The following is a 27,789-nucleotide window of genomic DNA, read 5'->3' as shown; positions in this document are numbered from 1 at the left end:
GACTTGATGCTGAAAGTGCTCTTTCACAACACAGATTGACCAGACACCTCGATACATATCCATACAGCTCACTAGACACCTACAGTGTAATTAAAAGTGGAAGTGAAAGTGTACAGCTCTAATCCAGGGAATAGGAGGAATGCTGACATCACTTCCTGTGCATCTGTGGCCAGTTTTTTGAGTTTGTGTGATTTTTCCCCACTAAAGGCAAAGCTGGAAATTTCCATTGTATACGCAGGTACTTAGTGAGTGTTTTTGGTATGGCAAATTAACGCTTACGTGAAATGCGGCTAAGTGGTAGTTGATCTGCAAATGTACCATATTTCATACTATTGCATTCCTAGTATCATTCTGTGGCTATGGCATTTGACCTGTGCTGTGTATGTGACTTTCATTCATCTGATGCATTCTACAAATATAATTAACATTGTGACATGCAGACTGAAACACGTACTGTCAACACCAGCAGCAGTCTTTCAGTGAACTCCCCAGTGTGCTACTGTAGTTTCCCACAGTGCTCTAATAAAAAGCTAGAGCACTAACCTTTACATGTATGAGAAAGTATGGCACATGTGAAGCCATACTGATGAAATCAAAGCTTATAAACTTAAAGCATTTGCTTTCGAAATGAATAAAATTAGGAGAATATTTTTGTCATTGAAATTATGGTTAGCTAGAAAGCCAAAATGGTGACAGGCAGGTGGCAGAGACAGCACAATGGACGGCTGAGGGCATAAGAAGGGGGCCAGGGGCCGCACGCTGACTGTGTATGGCAGGAGGGAGGGGGCAGAGGCTTGCACACAGAGAAAGGAGGGCAAGTGGAGAGGACCACAGAGGGCAGGTGGGAGGGGGCAGGGGATTATAGAACGTCAATAGATGGCAGGCGAGAGGTGGGCAAGGGCCACATGCTGATCACTTAGGGGGGAGTAGCATAAGCAGGGGCAGAAGAATAGACCACAGAGGGCAGATGGAAGGGGATAAGGGATAGAGCAGGGCAAGCAAGCTGACCAAAGAAGGCAGGACAGACATGCCAGCACAATGGACCATGAAGGGAAAAAGCGAGGGAGCAGAGTCACTCGCTGGAAGAACAAAGGGCATGAGAGATTGGGGTTGGGCAACACAACAGAGAATGCAGGGAACGCAGAAAGGGAAACAGGCACTCACATAGACAACAGAGGGCAGGGGCAGCAAGAGGATCATGATGAGGAAGTCAGCATGGCCAGGGACAGCAAGCTAACCATGGAAACCTGGCAGGGAATGGCAGGGCCAAGGGCATGCAGACACAGAACAGAGGGCCAGACAAAGTAAGGCAGGGCAGCAAGTTAAACGTGGGAGACAGACAGACATCTGAATGGGAAGCAAAATGGACCACTGTGGCCAGGTGGGAGGGGGCAGGGACATACACCACACAGGCCACAGAGGTAGCAAGCTGAACATGGAGGGAAGGCCATCATAGGCAGGAGCAGCACATCAGACTGTGGAGGGCAGAAGGGGGAGGCAGGAGCATGTACACACAGAACATAGCACTGCAGGGAGGGGGTAGAGGAAGCACGCTGACCACAAATTGCACGCCGGCAGAGGAGCAGGCTGATCATGAAGGGCGAGCATGAGGGGCAGAGACATCCAAACAGAGAATGGTAGGCAGATAGGTAGGGTGAAGGTATAGGGGCAACAAGCTGACTAATCAGGGCAAGCTGGCATGGACAAGTGCAAAACGTTTAAGACGCAGGGCAGGATGGAGGCAACAGGCGAACACAGAGAGTGGAGATCAGGCAGAAGAGGGACAGAGGCAGAAAGCTGACCTCAGAAGGCAGTTTGCTTTGGCGTGGCCAACCACTGCACATGGCTGAAGATCAAGCACAGGCAGGAAACTGGCTGAACTTACTCTTTAAAGTGTTTAGGAGGTCTCAGAAGAAGAGTTTAAACTTATTTGAAATTACACTGAATCTTGTTCACTGGCCAGGTGAAATTTCATCTGAAATCTAATTGAAGATCTTGCTGAGGCACTGCTATGAAACATCAACTTTTTCATTCAAATCTCAGTCTGGTCAAACTCCATTGAACAAATCTTTATCGTAGCCCTTTTGCTAAAAATGTCTATTAAATACTGCAATCTACTAAAATATAAGACCATTATCTAAGGTGATTAAGATCTTACAAAAAGCAGGAACAATATATATTCAGGATTTTAGAAAAATGTAATGTAAATCTGAAGTGTACGTAGGAAGCACAGATGTGACTTTTGCAAAGTCTGCCAGGGCTGACTATGCTACATTTAGAAGTTCTGCTAATTGATGTTTTTGAAAGAACTTTGAACACATGAAATAGATAATTGACACATGGTACCTTGTTGGAGTGAGCAATGAAGCACGGATCGGTGCTGCTTGAGCATGTTCACTGTTCCAATGTTGGAAGTGGAGTATTTCATCTTGCATTTTATGAATTGGTAAGTCCAAACCCTACTGATGTTGCTTGATTTATTTACAAAATGTAAAGCTCTGGCCAACCAATCTTATTATTGCTAATCAAGGATGTGGCATTTGTGACTGTTCTAATGAAACATTATTTTGCATTAATTCCGAAGACCTTCAAAGTCATACATGGGTGATTCCAGAGGACCTCATTAGGAGTGGGTAGGTTCATTCTGATATGTACGGTAGCTTGTGTTACCTCACATGTCACAATTAAAGTTTTATCGCCTAATAGGACAGTTTTCCAACAATAAATGTCAGCAAGTCAAAACCTGCTGAAACTGTTAGGGAAAAAACAACTGATAATTACAGAGGCATGTGGATTATGGTGCAGAAGGGCTCCAAAATCTGCATGTAAGACCCCATTCTGTGGAACAAACCCGTAATTGAGACTTATTTATCGGCCCGGGGTGAGATTTAGGGAACATGTGGGCCCGTTGGTGCACTCTGGAATAGGTGAGTATAAGAAGGTAGTCCTAGCAAGACAGGCTATGAAGTGTGTGAGTAATGTGGTTTATAGCACTGAGGATATTTGGCAAGCTGTGCGTGAGTTTGAGCCTTTTCTACAGCAGCATGGTCTCAACACATGTCTGCTACATTTGGCGCATGCACATCAAATGGGAGGCCCCACAAGTGCTATTTGATATTAGAGATTGCATCTATATAGCTGATTTAGCACCAGGACAGGTGCTTGCAAATATTGGCACTATAATCTCTTATAGAGGTCGATTGTATGATAAGAGTACCACTAAAATTACTGAGTTCCCTATGCGTGAAGTCCACTCAATTTATCATCCAGAAATATCTGAGTTGACAGATCAGAATGGAAAGGTCACTAGACCAGCTGTGGCTGCTCACTTCCAGGACCAATGGGTTTATACTCCATGGAAAAGGAGTGAATTTTTGGCCCATAAGGCTACATTGCCTGATCCCATGAAAAATCCCACTGCCTATTTTGAAAACAAATGTGAGTCTTCTTGTTCCGGTTGATATTTGATGGCAGGTCCATACTCAAGATCATGTAGCAGAGTTGGGCAGTACCTGGGATGTGATTAAGGAATGGGATCGATTTTAATCGCTGTGTTTTAAATATTAATTTTATGTTTGCCATTCACTGTTGTTTGTTTGCTGACTGACTGGCGGCAGTATTATTATCTCACTGAAAACTTACCCAATAATTTTTAGACAACTCTCCGGTCCACCGCGGTCTCTGCACATGACCGATTGAGTGGAGAGAGGAAATCGAATCCAGAGGGCTGCTTACGGGCACCATTTTAGGGGCGGTTAGCGCTCTAGTGTTCCTAGGCCTACAGGGCGTAAATTTACCGCATTTGCGGAAGCGCAGCAGAGCAGCAGGCACCACTTGTCATCCTATCACGCTGTATTCTGATTATCGCTTTTAATCGCCGTGTTTTAAATATTCATTTTATGTTTGCCATTCACTGTTGTTTGTTTGCTGACTGATTGGGGCAGTATTATTATCTCACTGAAACTTACCTGATCACTTTTAGGCAACTCTCCGGTCCACCATGGTCTCTGCACATCACCGATTGAGTGGAGAGAGGAAGCCGAATCCAGAGAGCTGCTTACGGGTGCCATTTTAGGGGCGGTTAGCGCTCTAGTGTTCCTCGGTCTACATGGCATAAATTTACCACGTTTGCTGACGTGCGCAGCGGGCCTACCGCTGGCCCGCCAAAGGTGCGCCTAAGGCAAGTCCGTCTGCGCCCGTCCACACCTGGACGCTGCCAGCTGGCAGGAAATGCTGCTCATTTGTATTCAGGTATATCAATGCCTCTTTTAATCTATTCTAAAAAGGTGCTACTAGATTTAAGAGTTAATGCGTCTAGCCTTGAATGTGAGTGAAATTTGTTTATAGATAAGGGAGTTTATGCAAGCAACTGCCCGCAATGTGACTGGGCTATAGGTCAGCCTCAGCAAAGAACAGTTCCATACTGTCCTCTCCCATCAGGCCAGCAAGTATCCAACAAACTGACTCCCAGGGAGAGAAAGCAGAATGAGAGAGGGCAAGTAGCCACCTTTCAAGGCGTGTACCTCAATGCTAGATCCATTCCCAAACATGCTACGCAAATCTGGGATCAGCTGGATGATTTGAAACTAGATAACTGCTTTTTTATAGAGACGTGGCTGCATATGCAAACTTCCCCATCTCTAGCAATTACCTTCCCTGCAGAATATACGGCATTGAGATTAGACAGAGTAGGCAAGAGGGAAGGAGGTCTGGCCATAGCTACCCGCCTAGCCCTTCACATAAAAATCTTGGTTATTATTTCCACCCCCAGTATGGAATTAATGGTATTCACAATGGAACCTGCCCAATGATGGGAGCTGTAGTCTACCACCCCTCGGGGGAAAGCAAGAAATCCTTCTTTGCGTCATTATTGGAAAATCTTGTTCCATATACTATGCAAGCAGATATTTTCCTACTCCCAGGGGATTTTAACCACCATTTAGACACCATCCCCAACACAGACTCCGCAGGTTTATTAGCAGCTATGGAGTCCCTAGGCCTTTTTCCAAAAATACGTAGTCCAACATACACAGTCATGAATCTTTCTTTAGTCACTGGTAAAGTTCCAGGAAGGTGGAAACAGGGTAAGATCCTCCCTCCTCTGAAGAAAACCTTCTGCTGACCCAGCCGTTGTTAGCAATTATAGCAATTATAGGCCCATAACACTGCTTCCTTTTTTTGCCAAGGCATTAGAGAAGAATGTGAACTCAGTCATTACCAACTATATAGAAGTCACAAATGCCCTCCGTCCCAGTCAATCGGGTTTTAGAGCTAATCATAGCACCGAAACAGCCCTATTGGAAATCACAGAAAGCATTAAAGTTACTCTTGATACAGGAGCAAAAGCAGTTTTAATACTGCTCGATCTCTCTGCTGCTTTTGATACCGTGCCCCACGACCGTCTCCTTCAGAGACTTAGGGAATGTGGTCTGGGGGGCACGGATCTTAGCTGGTTTGCCTCCTTCTTGAATGATCGTCAACAATCTGTCTGGTCCCCACCGTTTCCAGCGGATATTCCCTCACTGAATGTTGGAGTGCCTCAGGGCTCAGTGCTGAGCCCGACTTTTTTTAATATCTATATGGCCCCTCTGGCTTCACTCGCTGAAAAATGTTGTGCTAAGATTATAACCTACGCAGATGACTCACAACTCCTGTTCCCACATGGAAAGGATGAACCTTTTAACGAAAGTGAAATTAACCAATGTTTGTCCAACATCTTTGACTGGTTTTGCCGGTATCAACTCTCTTGTAATTCTGCTAAAACCGAAATTATCTTTTTTGGACATACACCGGGTGATGAATGGAGGAACTGGTGGCCTCAGGACCAACCTTCGCCCCCCTAGCCCTGTCACCACTGTGAAAAATCTTGGAGTCTTACTAGATTCTGATCTCTCTATGAAGTCGCAGGTTAAATCAGTGACATGTGCTTTAGGCTCCTAAAAATGTTGAGAAATTTTCTCTCACTACTTCCTCTGTCTCACAGGCAGACGGTAGTTCAAGCCTTGATTACCTCAAGGCTGGACTATGCTAATGTCTTGTATTTGGGCATTCCAAAATACTTAGTAAATCGCCTCCAGTTGGTGCAAAATGCGGCTACCAGGGCTATCTTGATGGTCTGGCCTAGGACCCATCTGGCAAGTCACCTAAAATCTCTACACTGGTTACAAGTGAAAAACAGAATTAACTTTAAGGCGTTGGTATTAGCTTTCAAGGCCTTGCATGATAGCGGGGCCCTGTATCTTAGAAAGAGAATCACTCCCTACTGTCCGGGTAGGACGCTAAGATCTTCGACCCAACGTCTGTTAGCGGTGCCTAAATTTCTTCTAGTAAGGAAGGGAGGACGTTCCTTTCAGGTGACTGTAGGCAGATAATGGAATTCACTGCCTCCCTCCCTCAGACTTGAACCTGAACTCCTTAGTTTTAGACGCCAACTTAAGACCTGGTTGTTCCATCAATAATTTCGCCGGGTAGGAATGGAAGATTGCACGATTTCTCTTCGCTCGAGGTACTTCCTTAGCACGGGACACTCTATTTGAGTAGCCGTGCGCATTACAAATCTCCCATAACATAACATAACATAACATAACAGCGGGACATACGCTGGATAACATCTTTATGAACATGGTGGATCTCAGACTAGAACCCCCTCTAGCACTAAGCTGGACTGACCATTTGGCTTTTGGATTCTCTCTGATCATCCCAAAACCATTAAACCATCCTCAAGGGCGCAGGAGTTCTTGACTTTTGCTGAGGTATCCCCACACTATGGGCCACAGGTGATAAAGATGTGGGTTTGTTGCATATACCACCAGTTTCTATCCAAGTTAAAGATAACGCAATTCTTCCCAATATTCCCCAATATAAAATATCGCAGGCAGGTGAATGGGCCCTTCTTCAGATCATTCAGGATTTGATACGAAAGGGAGTGGTGAAAGAAACATCTGCTAACATTTGCAATAGTCCGATTCTTGTGATCCTTAAGAGTACACCCTCGGGTTCTTCTGAGGGCCTTGATGATGTTTATCGCTTTGTGATTGATTTGCATGAGGTTAATAAAATAGTAGTTCAGCAATTTCCGGTGGTTTCTGATATTACTACGTTTTTAACAATAGTCCCATCTACAGCTACGTTCTTTTCTGTTATTGTTCTGAAAAATGCATTCCTCAGTATTCCTATACACCCGGACTGTAGGTATTTGTTTGGGTTTACTCTGGCTGGCAGACGTTTTAGATTCTGTTGAGCTCTTCAGGGCTATACAGAGAGTCCTATTATCTATAGTCAGGCATTAAAAAGTCAGTTGGATTCACTCTCACTCTCTCCAGGTAATGTATTGGTGCAGTATGTCAATGATTTGTTAATTGCTTCTGATACAGTTGCATTTGGCACATCATGGACATAAGGACTCTCTTTCGAAATTTCAATATTGTCGGCAGAAGATCACCTAATAAGGTCACCTACTGTCGAAGGAGGGTAGGATGTTGACCCCCGAGCGCATCAGTACCATTATTAAAACGCCCATTCCGCAAGCTCAAAAAGATGTACGCGCTTTTATAGGTATTACTGCCTACTGTCACCAGTGGATTCCAAATTATTCATTACCAATCAAACCTTTGCTTGCATTAACAACGAAAGCAGCGCACAAGACTTTGCCTAGGATGTCCAAATGTCAGCAGCCTTTTGAGCAATTAAAAACTGCACTTTGTTGGGCTCCGGTGTTTGGCACATCAAATTATAAAATAAATGTGTGCTCTATGTTCATGAAATGGCTTGTTGCGCACTTTCTGTCTCAACACAAATGTTTGGGGGCAAACAGAGGCCTTGCACTTATTTTTTTGCTGTGCTTGACCCTGTCGCAAGAGCCCTCCCGAGCTGTCAGAGAGCGCTCACGGCTGTGGCCACTTCGATTAGACAATCAGCTGGACTTGTACTTGATACAGACCTCACTGTTATGGTACCCCATGCTGTGGATACACTTTTGAATAAGACAAAGACAGAGCACCTCACCAGTGCACGTCTTACTGGTTATGAATTTACATTATTGGCTAAGCATATTACGATCAAAAGATGTGCCACTCTGAATCCAGCCACATTACTACCCCTCCCTTCTGAGACTGATGCAGTTAACAAACATGACTGTATTTTCCGGCTGGAAGGAGAGAAGAAAGGACGGGTAGACCTGACTGTTGTTCCATTATCTTATTTTCAAGGAGAACTATATGTCGATGGGTCTTGTTTCAAATTACCAGATGGCACCACCACTGCAGCTTATGCTATCACCACGTTGCGTACAGTGGTAGAGGCATCACGGGTCCCCTAATAGTCGGCTCAAGCCGCTGACCTTGCTGCCCTTATTAGAGCTTGAGATTTGAGTGAAGGGTTGGTTGTCAATATATAAACAGACAGCCAGTATGCATTCGGGGTCGCGCATAATTTTGTGCAACTCTGGGCAGAAAGAGGGCTTCTTACCTCTCATGGCACCAAGATTCAGCTTGGCCACCTTATATTGCGGCTTTTGTCTGCTTTAACACTCTGCAAGAAATTGGCAATAATCAAGTGCAGCGCCCATAGGAAGGTTACTGATGATGTGGGTAGAGGAAATGCCTTCGCAGATCAGGTAGCTAAGGAGACGGCCCGAAGTAAAATGAAACTAATGTTTGTTGCAGGTCCAGCTAGGTGGGTTTCTGAGGTTTTTATGTTTGAGAATACCCTTGAGAGTGTAAAGGAGAAACAAAGTAAAGCCACAATAGAGGAATTAGCAAAATGGCAGGAAAGTACAGCACAGTTAAATGATGAAGGGCGTTGGATTGATAAATCTGGACAACAGAAATGGATGTTGCCTAATGAATATGTGCTTCCTGTGGTTACTATAGCTCATGGTCCAGCTCATATCAGTGCAAAAGGCATTTGTAAATTGTTAGCCCCTGGATGGCATACATTCCAAGACAGCAGAACATTTTGGGAAACATTGCATGGTCTGTCTGATACATGATCCAGGGAAAGGTACCCCTAAACCACCTGCTAATTTTGCACCACCTACCTTTCCTTTTGAAGTCCTCCAAATGGACTATGTCGAACTGAAGGAATACAACAATCTTAATTATGTTTTAGTGGTTGTATGTGCATTCAGCAAATGGGTTGAGGTTTACCCCACTAAAGATAATACAGCCATTACATCTGCGAAAGTACTCCTTAAAGAGTACTTTCCTCGCTTTGGCATACCCTCAATTATGTGGAGTGACAATGGGAGTCATTTTAATGGGCTAGTGAATAAATTGATTTGTGAAGGTTTACATATTAAACAGAAATTCCATGCTGCCAACCATCCACAGTCAGCGGGATTGGTTGAGAAGTACAATGGTAAATTGAAATTGGTAAAAATTCAGGAGACAACAGGGTTGAAATGGCCATATGCTCTACTGTTAGCTCTTCTATCAATAAGAACTACAGCCCATTCTAGAACACGACTGTTACATTATGAGGTTGTGTTTGAACGCCCAGCAAATGTCTGCGACAACCCACGTCCTTGTAAATATTCCTATATTCATTACCTTATGTTGCTAGGTTATCTTGGCCAGTTAACAGAAAGTATACTTCTATTCGCACAGGTGTGGGAGTCCTTACCTTCTATACCAGAGGGCCCCGCCCACAACATTCAGCCCGGGAACTTCATTCGGGTGTGGAATATTAAGAGGAATAAAAGTCTGGAGCTGCACTGGAAAGGTCCCGAGCAAGTTGTATTGGTGACCAGGATGGCTGTAAAGGTTGTTGGTCGAAAGAACTGGGTACATTTCAACCACTGCCGGAGGATTCCTTTGCCATTGCCATAGGACCAGTGGGTTTAAAAAGGTGTCTGTTACACTGAAAGTGAGCAAGTGCTCAGCTTTGTTCCTTTTAGTGATGCCAAGGTGACCTGGACACAGACAGATAAGGAGAACAATGATGTTTTGAAATAGCCTGTGGGACCAGAAAAACAAGCTATCCAAGAGCCTTTGTTCATTTATCACACAGTGCCTGGGGCTGCCAGGTACAATTTTCACCCTCGGCTGGGGGCTACTGAGTCCAAGGAGAAGAAAGATTAGGGATGGACTGCGGAAGAAAGATAGTGCTGAGAGAGAGTACCACCGTAAATTAATTGAAATCAGTGGAAAATTTGCATTTATTTTGCCTTTGTTGTTTGAACATTAGTTAGGGAAAGCAAAAAGTATACTTTGAGGGTATACCCTCTTTATTGCCATGGGATAGCCTGAAAGAGCTTAGGACAGAGCAAGCTCCACCGCCGGTGCTCAAGAGAAACAACTTATTGATGGACAACAGGAGACTGTACCAGTGAGGCTCTGACGGACACTGTGAACTTATATATTTTCTTGCATTTTTGCTTCTTTGAATTCATTATGCATCTCTTTGTTAGAAAGGTTGCTGAGGAGGAGCAGCCAATGGTTATTGTTGGACAGAGTATTATGATGAGGACACGAAAAAGCAAAGTAATGTGTGTTGTTCTTTTGATTATGCTGATTATGATATTGTGTGGGGTGTCATGTGTTTTGGAAAATGAAGAAAGTATGCCTTCACGCAGCGTGGGTAAGGTCATTTACCCCAGATAGAATAAAAGAACTGCCCCGAGTAATGTATTTTTGGAAACACATAAGGTGTTCTTTGGAGAGGGGACCGCTTGTTACCCTACCCAATCTGTCACTAGTTTGTGGACTGCATATCCATTGTCACTTGTAAATTATACTTGTACTCGACCACCTCAGCTTACAGAAGTGTAAGGAGTGCTTGGTTTCGGTTATCCGGGGCCATGTCTATACCATAGAAAGCCACTGGGGGGGTGGGTTTTCCAGGTTGTGATAACAATACATATTGGAACAATTTTCATATGGAAAAACAGAATGTCACATTGGTGGGTTGGCATTATAAAGAATTGATAGTCCCCCGGGAGGCCGGTTATTATCCTGCTTGTTGCCCATTATGAATAGCACTGACAATTCACTGTATTTAAATTGCTCAGTAATAGTGTTGTACAAAAATACAATTCCCTTAGTGAATGAAATGGATCTGAGTACTCTCGGAATTAATTCTAGGTATGCAGCAGTGGATTATGAGGGACTGATTTATGCATATCCTTGGTTTTTCTTTTTGTCTAATGAGATGCATTCCAATGTCCAAAATGGTACAGATGACATAGCTCTTGGAATGGTATCGCCTTTGGGTGTGCCCTGTAACTATGCCAAGCCTAACATACCATGGGTTGAAAGGACCTTAACAAAATAATTTTGCGAGGGTGTGACCGATAAAGAGGTTAATACCTACAGTAATGGGATCAATTTAGGATACATCCTTTCTTCTATCTTTACATTGGGTGGTACTTCCATGGCCAGGGGTGAAAAGGCTAGAAAATATTTTGGATGCAAGCTGCAAATTTGATCTAATACTACAGTAGCAGCTTTGCGCGACATCACCACTCAGTTGGAAAGTATGCGAATATATTCAGAACAGACTAGATATGCAGTGGATTTCATTCTAGCTAAGAGTGGTGGTGTATGCAGAATAGTCGGCGATCATTGTGTGGCAGGATCAGGAATATGGAAATGAATTTTACCAAACACATTTTGGATATTCTTGAAAACGTACAAGGAATTGGAGTTGGTCCCTTTATGGTAGCTGGGGCTGGATTCTCGAAAAAGTTATTTATCTTACTGTGGTATCGGTGCTTTGATGTGTTTTCGTCCAGTGTCTTCCCTCTTGCTGTTCCTATTGTACCACTATTCTGACACCCAAAAAGACAATATCCATTCATGACACAAATGCCAGGATAATGCTTCAAAGATGTTGAGGATTTGATAGACGTTGATGAGGGAATATTTGAGAATTCATCCCTCTTTGCTGTTTCGCTTTCTGATGCTGATAGTATGGAGTGCTCCTGACTGTACCCTACTGTACTATATTATTATTGCTTGCAATTTTGTTTTCCCTTGCTACAGTAGAAAATGTTTAACTCATGCTAAAATGAGGATCTGTTAGAATAGACCTGTATGTGCTTGCGCTGTGTTTTGTGTAAGTTAGCATTCGCTGCACCATTATTCTTTCAGGCGCCATTTTAGGCTTTTCGAAACTGATCTTGTTCAATTCCGGGAAATGCTTTCCTCTGAGTTGTTTCTGAAGTTTAGGGATTGTTTCAGTAATGAGTACACTGTTTATGTCAGCGCATAGCTTTCTCACTAGATAGAGGCCCTCTCCAACTTGTCTGGTGGCGGACCCAGGATGGAACGACATTGGACTATGCTAGTTTTGTAAGATACGTTGCCCAGCTGCATCTGCATGGAAAATTCCACTCTAGGCGTGTCTTTGCCTGGGTATGAAACATACATAATATATCTTTATGCTTGTGGATTTCAGTTCCCTCTGTAGGACTCCTAGCGACTGTACAGATGGGGCTCCACTCTGAGTGCATGTGAATAAAAAGTTATTGGTTTGTATTCTCTACTGTCTGACTGACTCTTCATTTGGTAAAGAAAGCTGCACTAAAACAATCATTCCTACAACATAAATACTCATGCACTATGGTACAAGGGTGCCTGCATTGGCACACAGCCGCCAAAATGGCGCCAGCGCACTGGAAGAGGACAGGGATGCGCTGTATCTCATAGATATGGTCCATTCCTGGCCTTTTCCTGGACATCACATCAAAGTGGCTTGCTCTGCTGCCCTGCGTCAAAAACTCGTAAATGAGGCATGTTATGTTTAGGGGAAAAAACACAAACTAAACACATGTGATTAACCATGTTATTCCTTTACAGTATGAGTCTATGGAGAGAGAAGGCACCATCATATTACAGGCTGAAACATGTTTAAATGCAAAAAGAACAATTGATGGTTGGAATGCTGAACAATGTCAAACATTCACCCCCAGTACAGAGATCTGGGGCTAAATCAAATCCTTTATTTGCACACCATGCCATTCCAGTTTAGACCCAACCATATGGAAATCAGTCTTGACCCTGCTTCCCATAAGAACAGCCCAGCCCGAAACTGATTTAACATTGTGTTTTAACGGTATTCTTTATCATGTAAAGATTTTAAATAACTGTACCATGATCAAAATAGTTCAAGCATTCAAATTTAACTAGTAAATAATTTATACAATTCGAGTGTTAGTAGCTGTATTGCATTTTCAAATACTATTTTTAGATTACAATAATTAAGGAAATACATTTGAAAAAAAATTATATTATTACTGTAATCAAAATATAATATTACTATTTATTTAGAAAAATGTAAAAGTTAATAAAATGCATCTACCTATATTTTTTTGGACTTTAGGTTATAAAATGAATGTTGGAAAATTAATTCAACATTAATGATCCAGGAACTTAGTTTTAATGTGGAATGAGATTGTGACACACCAAAATAAATGTAAATATATCGAGTGGTTTTAGCAAATATTTATAATCTGACATATATTTGCTGTCTATAATGCTTTTGTGACACAAACGTAAACTTTCTCAAATGTTTGTAGGCCCGGAAATAAGGTACTAAATGTGTAACACCTCCCCCCATTTTATGTGCTTTCCCATATCTTTAACACTGGAGTTAGGATAGAAAATATGCACTTCCCCCAGTGTTTGTCATACTGAAGTTAGAAAGTTAATCCTAACACACCACCAAAATTTCCCTTAGCCCAAGGACTGGATTTAGAATAATAAACATGACACTGCCAAATGTATGCACTTTCCTGAATATTTGTGGGACTAGAGTAAAACGGTTAAATATGCCCCCCCTGATTGTGTGCATTATACAAATGTTTGTAGGACTGATGTAAGACTAATAAATACAGTTAGAACATTACATTTGAGTTCCCCATATATATATGTGCTTTCCCCAATGTTTGTAGGACTGGAGTTATAATTGTAATTATGACTCCTCCATTATATGTGTGTTTCCCACTATTTGTGGGACTGCAGTGAAGATAGTAAATATTGTTCCCACCAAATATATGCTCAATCCTCAATGTCAGTGAAACTGGAATCGGAGTGCTAAATTTAACAACCCCACATATATTTTTTATGTTATTTTAAATCTGATTTAAAGTTGCGGAAAACTCATCCACGAAGGGATATTTTTCTGCAGTCTAGCAGAAATTAGAAGAAACAGCAGTACTTCAAAGGACCAGAGATTTAATAAAGAAAAAGCCACATTGTTAAGGCCTTCCTGAAAGGGTAAATTCAGGAATAATTTGTATCCTGAGTGGTAGACTGCTCCAGGGTCTTGCTTGGAGAAAGAGTGACCCCTTTGCTATCTCTACAGATCCGAAGAGCTTCATAAGGGCATGAGTGTAGGATCTTTGAGCCTTTGTTGGCTGATAAATTATAATTCTAGTGCTCAAATAGACAGGTCTGGATCTGTAAAATGCCTGATGAGCATGACAGAGCAACTTAAATTTTGCCTGCTTGTCCACTGGCAGCTAGTGGAGTTTTTTCAAAATTGGAACAGACCATGTTCTATTAGACAGATTGCAAACTAATATGGCTGCTGTGTTTGAATAACATGTAACAGCAATAATTAAGAATCTACCAAGCCTACATACAAAGCATTGCAATAGTGCAAGTGACTGATTATAAAGTCTGGCCAATGGTATGGTGGCAAAACAGTGGCAACCAACCAAAGATCTTACGTAAAAGACTGAAAGTAGCATAACAGACATCACATACTGCTGTTACTTGTTCTTTCACAGATAGATCATTGTCTATACTAATACCTAAATGCCCGGTTGAGTTTTTGGGGATCAGAGCAGAGCCAAGATTGGAGGGCCACCACCAGCTAGAGGAACTGGAATCTGCCTTCCCAAACAGAATCACCACTGGTCTTATCGCCGTTTAGCTTCAGGCAATGATCTCAAATCCAGCGTGACACCTCTATAACTCCACCAGATTGTGTCTTGTGGTTTCTACATTTTCAGCAATTGAAACTATTATCTGAATGTCATTTCCATAAGAATGAATATTGAAAAAGGTAGATTGAACAATAGTGCCAACAGTGCCATATATATAATAAATAGTGTTGGACTCAGTGATACACCACAAATAACTGGCATGGGTTCTGATCAAAAGGTGGGAGGTGAATTGTTTGCATATGGCCAACTAAAAAAATGGATTGGAACCATTTAAGAACTTTCACTTACAGGCAGACATTTTAACTGTATGCTGAGAAGCCATGACAAACGCTGCTAACAAATCAAGAAGAATTCGAACTGCCCATCTGTCCTTGTCCACTATTGCCTAATGTTATCATTTACTGCCATAAGAATGGTTTCCGTACTAAGGTTCGCTAGAAATCCTGCTTGTATTATGTCACACACATTGTTCTCCTTCAGGTATTGGGAGATCTTTAGAGTTATTAGTTTATTCCAAAACCTTAGCCAAGTATGGTAGAGGTGAAATAGTGCAGTACTTTGACATATCCACAGGGTTGGCTCCAGGTTTTACACGTACAGGCATTGTTATTATTTACACACACAAAAGGTGCTGGGAGAATTCTTGCAATTTGTCTACCCACTGGCAATCACTCAGGGTAGAATACCAACCCATCATTCTTTTGCTCACCTTGAGAGCTCAGTTTAGACCCAGCCAAATGCCAAATCAGTCTTGACCCTGCTTCAATAGGAAGAGTCTAGCCTGAACTGCCAGTCTAGGTCCTCCCTGAACCGGAACACAAGCAATCCAAGATCCGTTTCTTCCTGATTAGGTCTCATCATTCGTGTTTAGCTTTGTTGCAGTGGCACAGTGAGCAAGGAGCCCACGTATGGGTTTACACTTCCTACTTGGGGCATTGCATCAAGCACACACATGGTGATGTGGCAAATTCTTTCAATTTGTCTAACCACTGACAATTGATCAGGGCAGCATCCCAACTCATAATTGTTTTGCTCACCCTGCTGCCTTAGTTTGGACCCAGCCATATGCAAATCAGTTTTTTAATTACACAGTGTGGGCACCACTGTGTAGTTATAGTTAGCTCAGAGTTTCTGTATCAAGAGCATTTTTGTTTTGCTAATAACTTTGGGGCTGTTTGACAAATCTTCACAAAACTTTCCCAAAAGAAATTTGTCTACCTCAGCTACTAACTGGAAAGTTTAGGGCTGATCCATCGTGGGGGGAGGGGGGTGCAAGCAAAAAGGAGGCTGCCAATTTTTCCTTTTTAATTTCCACAGGAGATTTTAGGAAGTGATACAGAAAAAACAGCTGGATGGAATTACTCCAAATAAGGCAGGCTGTTAGAAAGTTATTTAGAAAGGGTGCTTTTTGTCTTTGATTTCAGCCATTTTCGAGAAAGTATTATTTAAAGAAGTGTGACTATTCATGAATTGGTTACAGATTACTCATATCTAGATTGTTGGTGTCCAGATATGTTCTGACTGGGCACTTTAGAGGGGAGAAATCAATATTGATCGACTTGTAACAACCTGAATAATATGTTATGGCAGCCATTACAGAACTCGGGTAGATACCTACTGTATCCTGAAAATGTATTAAAAAAAGAAACAGGAGGCAGGTGATCCCTCTGTTGGCTGGCTATAACTGGGACAATATATTGTAGAAGCTATTCTGGGACCCAAGGTCATGGTCCTCTTTGAAATGCGTTGCAATGAATAGCCTTTTTTCATGGTCACAAAATGGAGCACATACAAAGGGTGATAACAGATTTTAGTCACAATATAGATCAGTTATTGGTGGTACCATCCACATATTAGGAATTGAGGTGTGTACTGAAATGATTTTACCCAGTGAAACATGCTGATCTTATGCTGGGATTTGATAAACCAAGTTTAAGGGAAAACTCTTTTATCTCATGATTTTCTCATAGAAGTATTGAAGGTGTACATATTCTATTAATACACTCCATCTTTCTCAGCCATGTAGGAATACGTCTGTAATTTGAGTAGAACGTACTTCCAACAGTTGAGTTCCCCCTGTTCTATTGAAGCCTCCCACAGTGATCTAATGAACAACTAGAGACATAACATTCTGAATTTATGAGAGATGTGTGTCACAACTGAAGCAATTTCAATGGATTTAAAGCTGCAATACTAATAGCATTCCCTTTAAAAATTAATAAAATGAGGGGGTTGTTTTGATATAGAAATTTGGCTTGGTGCATTAGGAAGCAAAAAGAAGACATATTTTCTATGACTTCTCAAAGGTATTTCGTATCCATATCATTAAAACATTGTGACATGCAGACTGAAACACGTACTGTCAACACCAGCAACAGTCTGTCAGTGAACTCCCCAGTGTGCTACTGTAGTTTCCCACAGTGCTCTAATAAAAAGCTACAGCACTAACCTTTACATTTATGAGAAAGTATGGCACATGTGAAGCCATACTGATGAAATCAAAGCTCATAAACTTAAAGCATTTGCTTTTGAAATGAATAAAATTAGGAGATTATTATTGTCATCGAAATTATGGTTAGCTAGAAAGCCAAAATGGTGACAGGCAGGTGGCAGAGACAGCATAATGGACGGCTGAGGGCATAAGAAGGGGGCCAGGGGCCGCACTCTGACTGTGGATGGCAGGAGGGAGGGGGCAGAAGCTTGCACACAGAGAAATGAGGGCAAGTGGAGAGGACCACAGAGGGCAGGTGGGAGGGGGCAGGGGATTATTGAACGTCAATAGATGGCAGGCGAGAGGTGGGCAAGGGCCACATGCTGACCATTTAGGAGGGACTAGCATAAGCAGGGGCAGAAGAATAGACCACAGAGGGCATCCTCGTGGAGAACAGATGGAAGGGGATAAGCGATAGAGCAGGGCAAGCAAGCTGACCAAAGAAGGCAGGACAGACGTGCCAGCACAATGGACCATATAGGGACAAAGCGAGGGAGAACAATGGGCATGAGGGGTTGGGCAACAAACTGACCCTAGAGGGCAGGCCGGCATTACAGCAAGCTCACCAGAGAGAGCAGGAGGGAGTCAGCAGTGACACCATGCTGTCCATTCATGGCAGGCAGGCATGGGCATGGGCAACACAACAGAGAACGCAGGGAACGCAGAAAGGGAAAAGACACTCACATAGACAACAGAGGGCAGGGCCAGCAAGAGGATCATGATAAGGAAGTCAGCATGGCCAGGGACAGCACGCTGGCCATGGAAACCAGGCAGGAAATGGCAGGGTCAAGGGCATGCAGATATAGAACAGAGGGCCAGACAAAGTAAGGCAGGGCAGCTAGTTAAACGTGGGAGACAGACAGACAGACATCAGAATGGGTAGCAAAATGGACCACTGTGGCCAGGTGGGAGGGGGCAGGAACATACATCACACAGGCCACAGAGGTAGCAAGCTGAACATGGAGGGAAGGCCATCATGGGCAGGAGCAGCACATCAGACTGTGGAGGGCAGAAGGGGGAGGCAGGAGCATGTACACACAGAACATAGCACTGCAGGGAGGGGGTAGAGGAAGCACGCTGACCACAAATTGCAGGCCAGCAGAGGAGCACGCTGACCAAGAAGGGCAGGCATGAGGGGCAGAGACACCCAGACAGAGAATGGTAGGCAGATAGGTAGGGTGAAGGTATAGGGGCAACAAGCTGACTAATCAGGGCAAGTTGGCATGGCCAGGTGCAAAACGTTTAAGACGCAGGGCAGGATGGAGGCAACAGGCGAACACAGAGAGTGGAGATCAGGCAGAAGAGGGACAGAGGCAGCAAGCTGACCTCAGAAGGCAGTTTGCTGTGGCTTGGCCAACCACTGCACATGGCTGAAGATCATGCACAGGCAGGATACTGGCTGAACTTACTCTTTAAAGTGTTTAGGAGGTCTCAGAAGAAGAGTTTAAACTTATTTGAAATTACACTGAATCTTGTTCACTGGCCAGGTGAAATTTTGTCTGAAATCTAATTGAAGATCTTGCTGAGGCACTGCTATGAAACATCATCTTTTTCATTCAAATCTCAGTCTGGTCAAACTCAATTGAACAAATCTTTTTTGTAGCCCCTTTGCTAAACATGTCTATTAAATACTGCAATCTACTAAAATATAAGATCATTATCTAAGGTGATTAAGATCTTACAAAAAGCAGGAACAATATATATTCAGGATTTTAGAAAAATGTAATGTAAATCTGAAGTGTACGTAGGAAGCACAGATGTGACTTTTGCAAAGTCTGCCAGGGCTGACTATGCTACATTTAGAAGTTCTGCTAATTGATGTTCCCTTTTTGAAAGAACTTTGAACACATGAAATAGATAATTGACACATGGTACCTTGTTGAAGTGAGCAATGAAGCACTGATCGGTGCTGCTTGAGCATGTTCACTGTTCCAATGTTGGCAAAAGACAAGGCCTACTGGAAGTGGAGTATTTCATCTTGCATTTTATGAATGAGTAAGTCCAAACCCTACTGATGTTGTTTGATTTATTTACAAAATGTAAAGCTCTGGCCAACCAATCTTTTTATCGCTAATCAAGAATGTGGCATTTGTGACTGTTCTAGTGAAACATTATTTTGCATTAATTCCGAAGACCTTCAAAGTCATAGATGGGTGATTCCAGAGGACCTCATTAGGAGTGGGTAGATTCATTCTGATATGTACGGTAGCTTGTGTTACCACACATGTCACAATTAAAGATTTATCGGCTAATACTGGACAGTTTTCCAACAATAAATGTCAGCAAGTCAAAACCTGCTGAAACTTGTTAGGGAAAAAACAACTGATAATTACAGAGGCATGTGGATTATGGTGCAGAAGGGCTCCAAAATCTGCATGTAAGACCCCATTCTGTGGAACAAACCCGTAATTGAGACTTATTTATCGGCCCGTTAAACATTTTATTGTACATATAATTTACAAAAATGTAGCTCTAATCGAGATAATCATAAATAAATCTATAAAAATAAGACTATTTTTGTGAATAATATTTAAAACAAGATATTGATACCATATGATATTTCTGTACACAATATTCTGATATATCATTACATTCTGTCCATCAATTTTTCTTTTTCCACTTTTAGAAAGTTGGCATTTTTTTACTTTAACCATTTAGTGGCTTCTGCCTGTCTCTGAATACATGTCTCAAGTGGGTGATAGGTGGGCTTTGTGCATTCCCTCTAGACAGCCACACACAAACGGCGCTTAGGTGTGACTGGCCATCCAAACTCTGATGGGTCATCCTGAGCAGAATGGGAGGGAGGAGATAATATGAACAGCTGAATCGGGTGTGTCCTGTTCCCACACAAAGGGCTGCATACCCTACTGTAGTGAGTCTGAAGCTAAGATCGGAAAGGGAGGGACTCTGTAAACTTCAAAGGCCTCTCTTTGAAGTCTCCCCCACTTCAAAGGCAAAACAGGGTATAAATACTTGTCCTCTCAACCCACCAACTCAGTACACTTCTCGACATGAGGATACAGTGCCAAGAACAAGGCCTACCACCTTGCTGGATTGCCACTCTGCTGGAATCCTGCTTTGCTGTGCTAACCTGCTGCCCTCTTGCTTGGGCGAGAAAAGGACTTGACCTGCATCTCTCCAGCCCAGAACCAAAGTGACTCTAAGGGCTTGCTGGCTTGCCTCCTGATTGAAGTCTCAGGGACATAAAAGACTTACAACTCACCTGCCACAGCACCTGAACTCTGCCATCTGAGAGTCTTGTCCTGCTAAGTGGTGCCAATCCAGTACTGGGCCCTTGGAAATGGGTATAAAGTGCTGCAACTGCGAGAAACCATGCATCTCTATTGATACCAATACATTACCGCTGCTGCAAGGATAGAGGTTGTCGCTTCTACATCAAGGCCGACACATCGCCCCTGCAGTGAGGTTCAAGGACATCACATCGCTGGAGGCATGTCACATTACCTCCATTCCCTATGCATGTCTGACTTTGCTCGGCTCAGAGCTGACGCATCCCCTACATCCTAGGGATCAACGCCGATGCATCGCCTTCTTTGCATCTCGTTCTCGACTTAACCGCGTTTCAGCGAGCCGAGGCTGGTCCCTGTATTCGACACATGCAACCAGATAGCCCTGGTTGGCGCTTTATGATTTTAAACTGTTTATTATTTAAAAATGCATAACTGCGGTTATCCTTATTGGAGTTCTGTCATTTTTCAATATATTAGGGCTATATCTGTCTAACTAGGTTTGTTATCTTTTTGCATGGCATTTTTACTTTTGTACTGGTTGAAATGTGTTGCACTAATACTTTACACATTGTTTCATAAGTTAATCCTGACTGCTCTGTGCCAAGCTACCAGAGGGTGACCACAGATTAATTTAGGGTCTATACTGACCTACCCTTACTAGAGCTGTTATTCCTGCTTACACAGTAAACATAGCTCTACCAACCAGATACCCAGGGGCTTATTTACAAGGAGTTAACACCACTGCAGCATCACATTTGTGACGCAGCACCATTTTGTCTTTTTGGCGCCATTTTTACAAAGTGATGCTAAGCCCCTTTGTGTCACTTTTGCACTGCAAGTGCCTATTACATTGGCAGTCTTGGTAGCAGCATTTTCTGAAAATGATATGCAAGGTAGGCGTTTCCTCAGAAAAGCACTCACATGACTGCTGCTGCCATATGTACAAGAATTTTCTGAAACGCCGCTAATTTTCAAAAACTGACTAGTTTTCATTAGCAGCCTTTTTTACTGCTAGGGAAAAGCTGGTCCTAAAATGGTATGAATGTAAAACAGACCCAAAGCCATTTGGCAAGCTCAACATACTCCATGGATCTACTGGTAGGGCAGCTAGGAGCCCCAAGGAGACCACCAGCACCACAGAGGCAGCGCAGAAGAAGGGAGCAGACATACCGGCAACGGTAACCCTCATTGACCTCAGGGATGAAGAGGTCATTGGCCATTACAGGCTCAGAAGGGAGTCCATTGTCCACATCCTCCACCAGATTGTGCCAAGGCTGAAGACAAAATTATAGCCCTGCACCAACATCCCTCTGCAGGCCAGTCTACTGGCTGTCCTACACATGCTGGTGTCTGGAACTTTTCAACCCACCACAGCCTGAGTGGCAGGACTATCACAGGCATCATTCTCTAGGTTCCCCCACACCATTCTGGATGCCATAATAAGCCTCATGCCCCAGTACTTCTACTTTCCCATCACAGTGCAGCAACAACAGGACAACAAGCATGGCTTTTATGCCATTGCAGGATTCCCAAATGTGTTGAGGGCAATGAACTCCACACATGTGCTACTTGTGCATCCTGCAGCTACATCGCATATCTCCCACAACTTGAAGCACACCCCTTACATGAATGTGCTGGCAATTGGGGGCCATCTTGGCCTTTTCATAAACGTTCTTGTCAAGTATCTGGGAAGTGTAAATGACTCATTCATTGTCCGGCATTCCCTCATCAATGAGCATTTCCAGAATGGTACCTATAGGACTGACCTGGTTGTTGATACATCTCAAGCACATGGCAGACCACAAGGCACTCAATCATGTAGGAAAACATTGGCATTTCATTCTTGGGTGGAATGAGAAAGTGCATACATTATTGGTGTGGCCTGATATACTTGTCCCACACTTCATGGCAGATGCACAACACATTTCCTACAAGTCACACATGTCGACACCTCCTTAGCCACTGTGGCCCACTCGTACAAGTCAACTGGGCTTATGGCATATCTTCATTCATGATGCTGTGGTGGAGCAGCTACCCAAATCATGTTAATGTGGCAATGCTAAGTATGTCTGCATGACCGTGCAAGGCCTCATAGGTATGCAGTACTGTAGGCCACAACAAAGTGCCTCGCTCATTCTCCCTACATTAAGGAGATCTACCATGGGCCTTGCAGTGGCCTATCCTATCCAACACCAATGAAGAACACACATGTTTATACATTCTATGTACAGGGATTCGGGGACAGTGTGCAAATAGTGTGCCTCCCAATAGGAGGTAAAAAGAGGATGCACCTAATAAAATTTCTCATTCTCATGTCCAATAAAAATGTGTCTAGCATTCCGCCTGACATATTTAAGGAGGATATAGCTCAGATTGTAAGAAATTTGTTCTGGTAAGTGTCCCTTAAAGCATGATATCATGTCTGGACACTAAGCTGCCACATATGCACCATGGTGCAAGGAGGGGTGTTGGCACTAGTCACTATCATGCGATGTTACAAATGTGGTCAAACCATGGATGTGCTGTATGTCAACTGAAAGAAAACACATAAAAAAATGTAAAGTAGATAGCGAGCAACGACTGTGTGTGTGTCTCTCCTGATGCAAGCTATATTTTAGGACTCATACTTGTATAGGCCACTCCTTATATGAGGACTTTGCAGTGTTCCACATAGGATGCGCATGAGAACACACTCTTAAAACTACAGTCTACATATACTGCATTAACAAACTTACCCACATGTAACATCCATTAAGTTGTCTCAATGTACTCAGACAAAATCTACATACGATGCTTTGCCAGTGCCACAGTGTTGCAAGTGTACACCCACTGCTATGCACAAGCAAAATTGTTGTGATGCATAGTGTAGTTATGGAGTAATTTACGTAGCATTAGTGTAAGCAGAATTTTTAAGGACACACCAAGGCATGCATGGTGCCCTACCATACCACAATCACCAAAAAGAAGGATCATGGTGGCCACAAATGATGACACTGTCACTGTGCTGTGGGGTATGGTTATTGGATATGAATGGTAATTATGCAAATAATTGAAATGCCCCATCCAGTCATCACCTTCCAGGTGTGTGCAGTCAATAGTCAGTTAATGACACACATATGACACATGTACAAACAGTGTAAACTCTACCCATCACACACAAAACAGCATTTACCATCAATATTTACATGCGGTACACATCACAAAACTAAGAATATGATGTAGACCTCTTGCATCAAAGAAATATGATGCAACACCTTTCAGCGTGAACTACTTCTGCCGCAGCGTAAGTGAAAAATTACGCTTCTTTGCCAGCATGCGATATAATAATTTTTTCCCATTATTAGGCCTTTCATGAAATATATGCATTGAGCGGTAGCCTAAATAACTGATGAAAACGTGCTGCAACCACCCAGGAAGTGAAGTAATGGATCCCGCATGATGCAAACCAGGAACTGAGAAGTTACTTTCACTTTCACAATAAGGCACAGTTTTTCTCTCTGTGGTTAGGAGGGGTGGTTTTGTGATTGGTGTTGGCGTTTGTGACCCTTAACTTCTTTTTGTATGTTTTTGTGGTATATTGTTATTTATTGTCCTGTGTGATGTCGGGTGTTTGTCTCTTTGGGTATTTTTGTTATAGAGGTACCAGGGTGTTTTTTTGAAGTGTTAGAATTGTGTATTGTGAATGTGATCCTGCTGAGCCATAGCCATAGTTTCCCTTTTAATGCTTAGGAGGTATTGGCATTCCTGTGGCTGGTTTGCTACTCGGTACAAAAGGGGGTGGTGATGGACGGAGCATCAGTTGGCAGGGTATGCTCAGACGTGAGTCCCTTGCTCACTTTGCCACTGGATTCAAGCAAGCCTGGCTGAAGACGGCTGAAATGCCAGAAACCGGTCCTAGGAAGCTTGTTTCCGGTCCAGGGAAGACATGGCTTGGCAGTTCGGGCTGGACTGTTCCCATGAGGCACAGGGTCAGACTGATTTGCATATGGCCATGTCTGAGCTGGGGTGGCAGAGTGGGCTAAAGAATGGTGATGGATTAAACCCAGATCAGTTGACTGGGGGTGAGTGCTTGCAATGTTCAACACTCCGTCCATCATTTCCTTTGGTTTTGCTTTTTTCGCCATAAGTTGGCAGGGTATGCTCAGACGTGAGTCCCTTGCTCACTTTGCCACTGGATTCAAGCAAGCCTGGCTGAAGACGGCTGAAATGCCAGAAACCGGTCCTAGGAAGCTTGTTTCCGGTCCAGGGAATACATGGCTTGGCAGTTCGGGCTGGACTGTTCCCATGAGGCACAGGGTCAGACTGATTTGCATATGGCCATGTCTGAGCTGGGGTGGCAGAGTGGGCTAAAGAACGGTGATGGATTAAACCCAGATCAGTTGACTGGGGGTGAGTGCTTGCAATGTTCAACACTCCGTCCATCATTTCCTTTGGTTTTGCTTTGTTCGCCATAAGTTGGCAGGGTATGCTCAGACGTGAGTCCCTTGATCACTTTGCAACTGGATTCAAGCAAGCATGGCTGAAGACGGCTGAAATGCCATAAACCGGTCCTAGGAAGCTTGTTTCCGGTCCAGAGAAGACATGGCTTGGCAGTTCGGGCTGGACTGTTCCCATGAGGCACAGGGTCAGACTGATTTGCATATGGCCATGTCTGAGCTGGGGTGGCAGAGTGGGCTAAAGAACGGTGATGGATTAAACCCAGATCAGTTGACTGGGGGTGAGTGCTTGCAATGTTCAACACTCCGTCCATCATTTCCTTTGGTTTTGCTTTGTTCGCCATAAGTTGGCAGGGTATGCTCAGACGTGAGTCCCTTGCTCACTTTGCCACTGGATTCAAGCAAGCCTGGCTGAAGACGGCTGAAATGCCAGAAACCGGTCCTAGGAAGCTTGTTTCCGGTCCAGGGAAGATATGGCTTGGCAGTTCGGGCTGGACTGTTCCCATGAGGCACAGGGTCAGACTGATTTGCATATGGCCATGTCTGAGCTGGGGTGGCAGAGTGAGCTAAAGAACGGTGATGGATTAAACCCAGATCAGTTGACTGTGGGTGAGTGCTTGCAATGTTCAACACTCCGTCCATCATTTCCTTTGGTTTTGCTGGTTTGCTACTATCTTCCTAACATGATAGTTCATGGGAGACGTGTGATCTAGGGTTACCCTGTAAAGATAAGGAAGCAGCAATGGGAGAACATACATCTACAGATGCAGCATCTTGGAGTGGACCGTGAAACCCAGCAATTTAAACATCGCAGGGCAGATGTGGTCAGCAGGGAGTCCAACCTCTTATAGTATGTGGGCATTGAAGTTGATGGACCAACAGGTAGGTACACATAATGCGTCTGCTCTTATTTTTCTCATGTACCCTTTGATGATTTGTGTAACCATTAAGTATGGCTCGAAAGAGAGTTTTGGTCTAATTAGTCATGTCCCCATAAAAAAGAGGCATATGCCATGCCTATAGTGCTGGCCCAATATGTGCACCACTGCAATCTATGACACTGTGTGGCCCACACTATTTTAACTGTTACAGAAGGTGAGAGAACTGTGTGGCCCACACTATTTTAACTGTTACAGAAGGTGAGAGAGATGGTTCCCAGGAAGTATGAAGTTGATATATATTGCCATAGCCCATCCAGACAACTCATGAGATGATGGGGCAGGTAGTGCAGATGTGATCGAGAGCTGCTTATTTCTCCGAAGGCATTTGTCATGTACAGTTGTGACACTTCATACATAAAGGGGCTTCTTTAAAGGCCCTTGCACTGCTGGCATTTCACTTCTAACACCGTCAAAAGAGATGCAGCGGCTTTGCTAGATCCTTGAAAGGAAGACCCATATTGATGTGCCAATGATACTCCTTGGCATAACTCCTCCGAGCTGGAGGTCATGAATGAGGCCTGCCATGGCTTACACTGCTTGGCTCACCTCTGAATGTGGCAGTACACATTACACTGGCCTTTAACACCATTTCCTAAGTGTAATACGTATAGCTCCTTGATGCTCACTATGGCTACGCTGTGCTTTGCACTGGCTTTTGCCAATCCCACATGCTGCATTTGTGCGGCCTCATGCAGGGGTTATTGAGGCCAGAGCCAGGACAACATTGCAAATAACAAAGGATGAGTATGTCAAAAAAGGGAACAGGAAAAGGGAGTAAAGGAAACAGAATTATGACAAAGGACCTATTGTTGCATCCTGATTGGAACCGTCCGTGTAGGAAAGTAGGATCTGCCCCCACTTTTTGCTTGAGGTGATGCTGTTTTGACTAGTCTGACTGGGATCCTTCTAATCAGGACCTCAGTCTCTCTGTTTTCTCCTAAAACTGTTCTGTATGTACTTAGGTACACCCCAGATTAGATACTGGGATACCCCTGTCAGTCCTTAGTATATGGTACCCATGTACCCAGGGCATAGGTACACCATAGGTCTCCCATGGGCTGCCATTGCAGCCAGTGTAAAGTGGTGCATGCACCACTTATGAAAGATATAGGTACACTAAATCTAAGGGTCACTGCACTTAAAACCTGTAAGTCACCCCTATAGCAGGCCTTTACAATCCTCAGGGCAGAGTGCTTGGTTCTAAGTGAGAGGATGCACCTGCATGAGCAGGGCACCCCTGCAGCCTACGGATTCCATTCTCCCGGGTTGTCAGTGAAGCAGCCATATACCAATATAGAGGGGCATTATGTGATCGTGTGATGATCATCTCGAAAATGGCTGCAAAGAACCCTATCATGTTTGTTGTCAAACATGTTGGTATCATACTCCTACACAGTTACCAGTGTGGGAGGTATGATTCCACCCACCGGGAGAGCCCTCCATTAGGTTCTCAGTGTTCCCAGTACCAGCCTTCTAGTCCCAGACAGCACAAAATGGTTGCTGTCAACCAGAGACACGTTCCTGCCCTCCTGTTGCTGGGCCAAGCTTGAGCAGGGGAAAGCAAGACAATAGGAATCCCGACTTAGAGACGTGTGACCACCTCCCAGGCAGGATTTAGTGTAATAGGGCTCGGTGGGTGCGCTTGCCGGCGCCTGAAAGTCTGCTTGAGGGGCACATTTGGTGTCCCTGTGAATAGTCCAGTTCAAACCAGTCCTGGGAGCCGTTGGCTCCCGCTCTGGCACAAAACTGGACAAAGGACATTGGGGTAACCTCCTCCTGG

The sequence above is a fragment of the Triturus cristatus genome, chromosome 2_2, assembly GCF_964204655.1.
Source record: "Triturus cristatus chromosome 2_2, aTriCri1.1, whole genome shotgun sequence".
Taxonomy (NCBI): domain Eukaryota; kingdom Metazoa; phylum Chordata; class Amphibia; order Caudata; family Salamandridae; genus Triturus; species Triturus cristatus.
The sequence above is the reverse complement of the archived record's forward strand: the minus strand, read 5'-3'. Positions refer to the sequence as shown.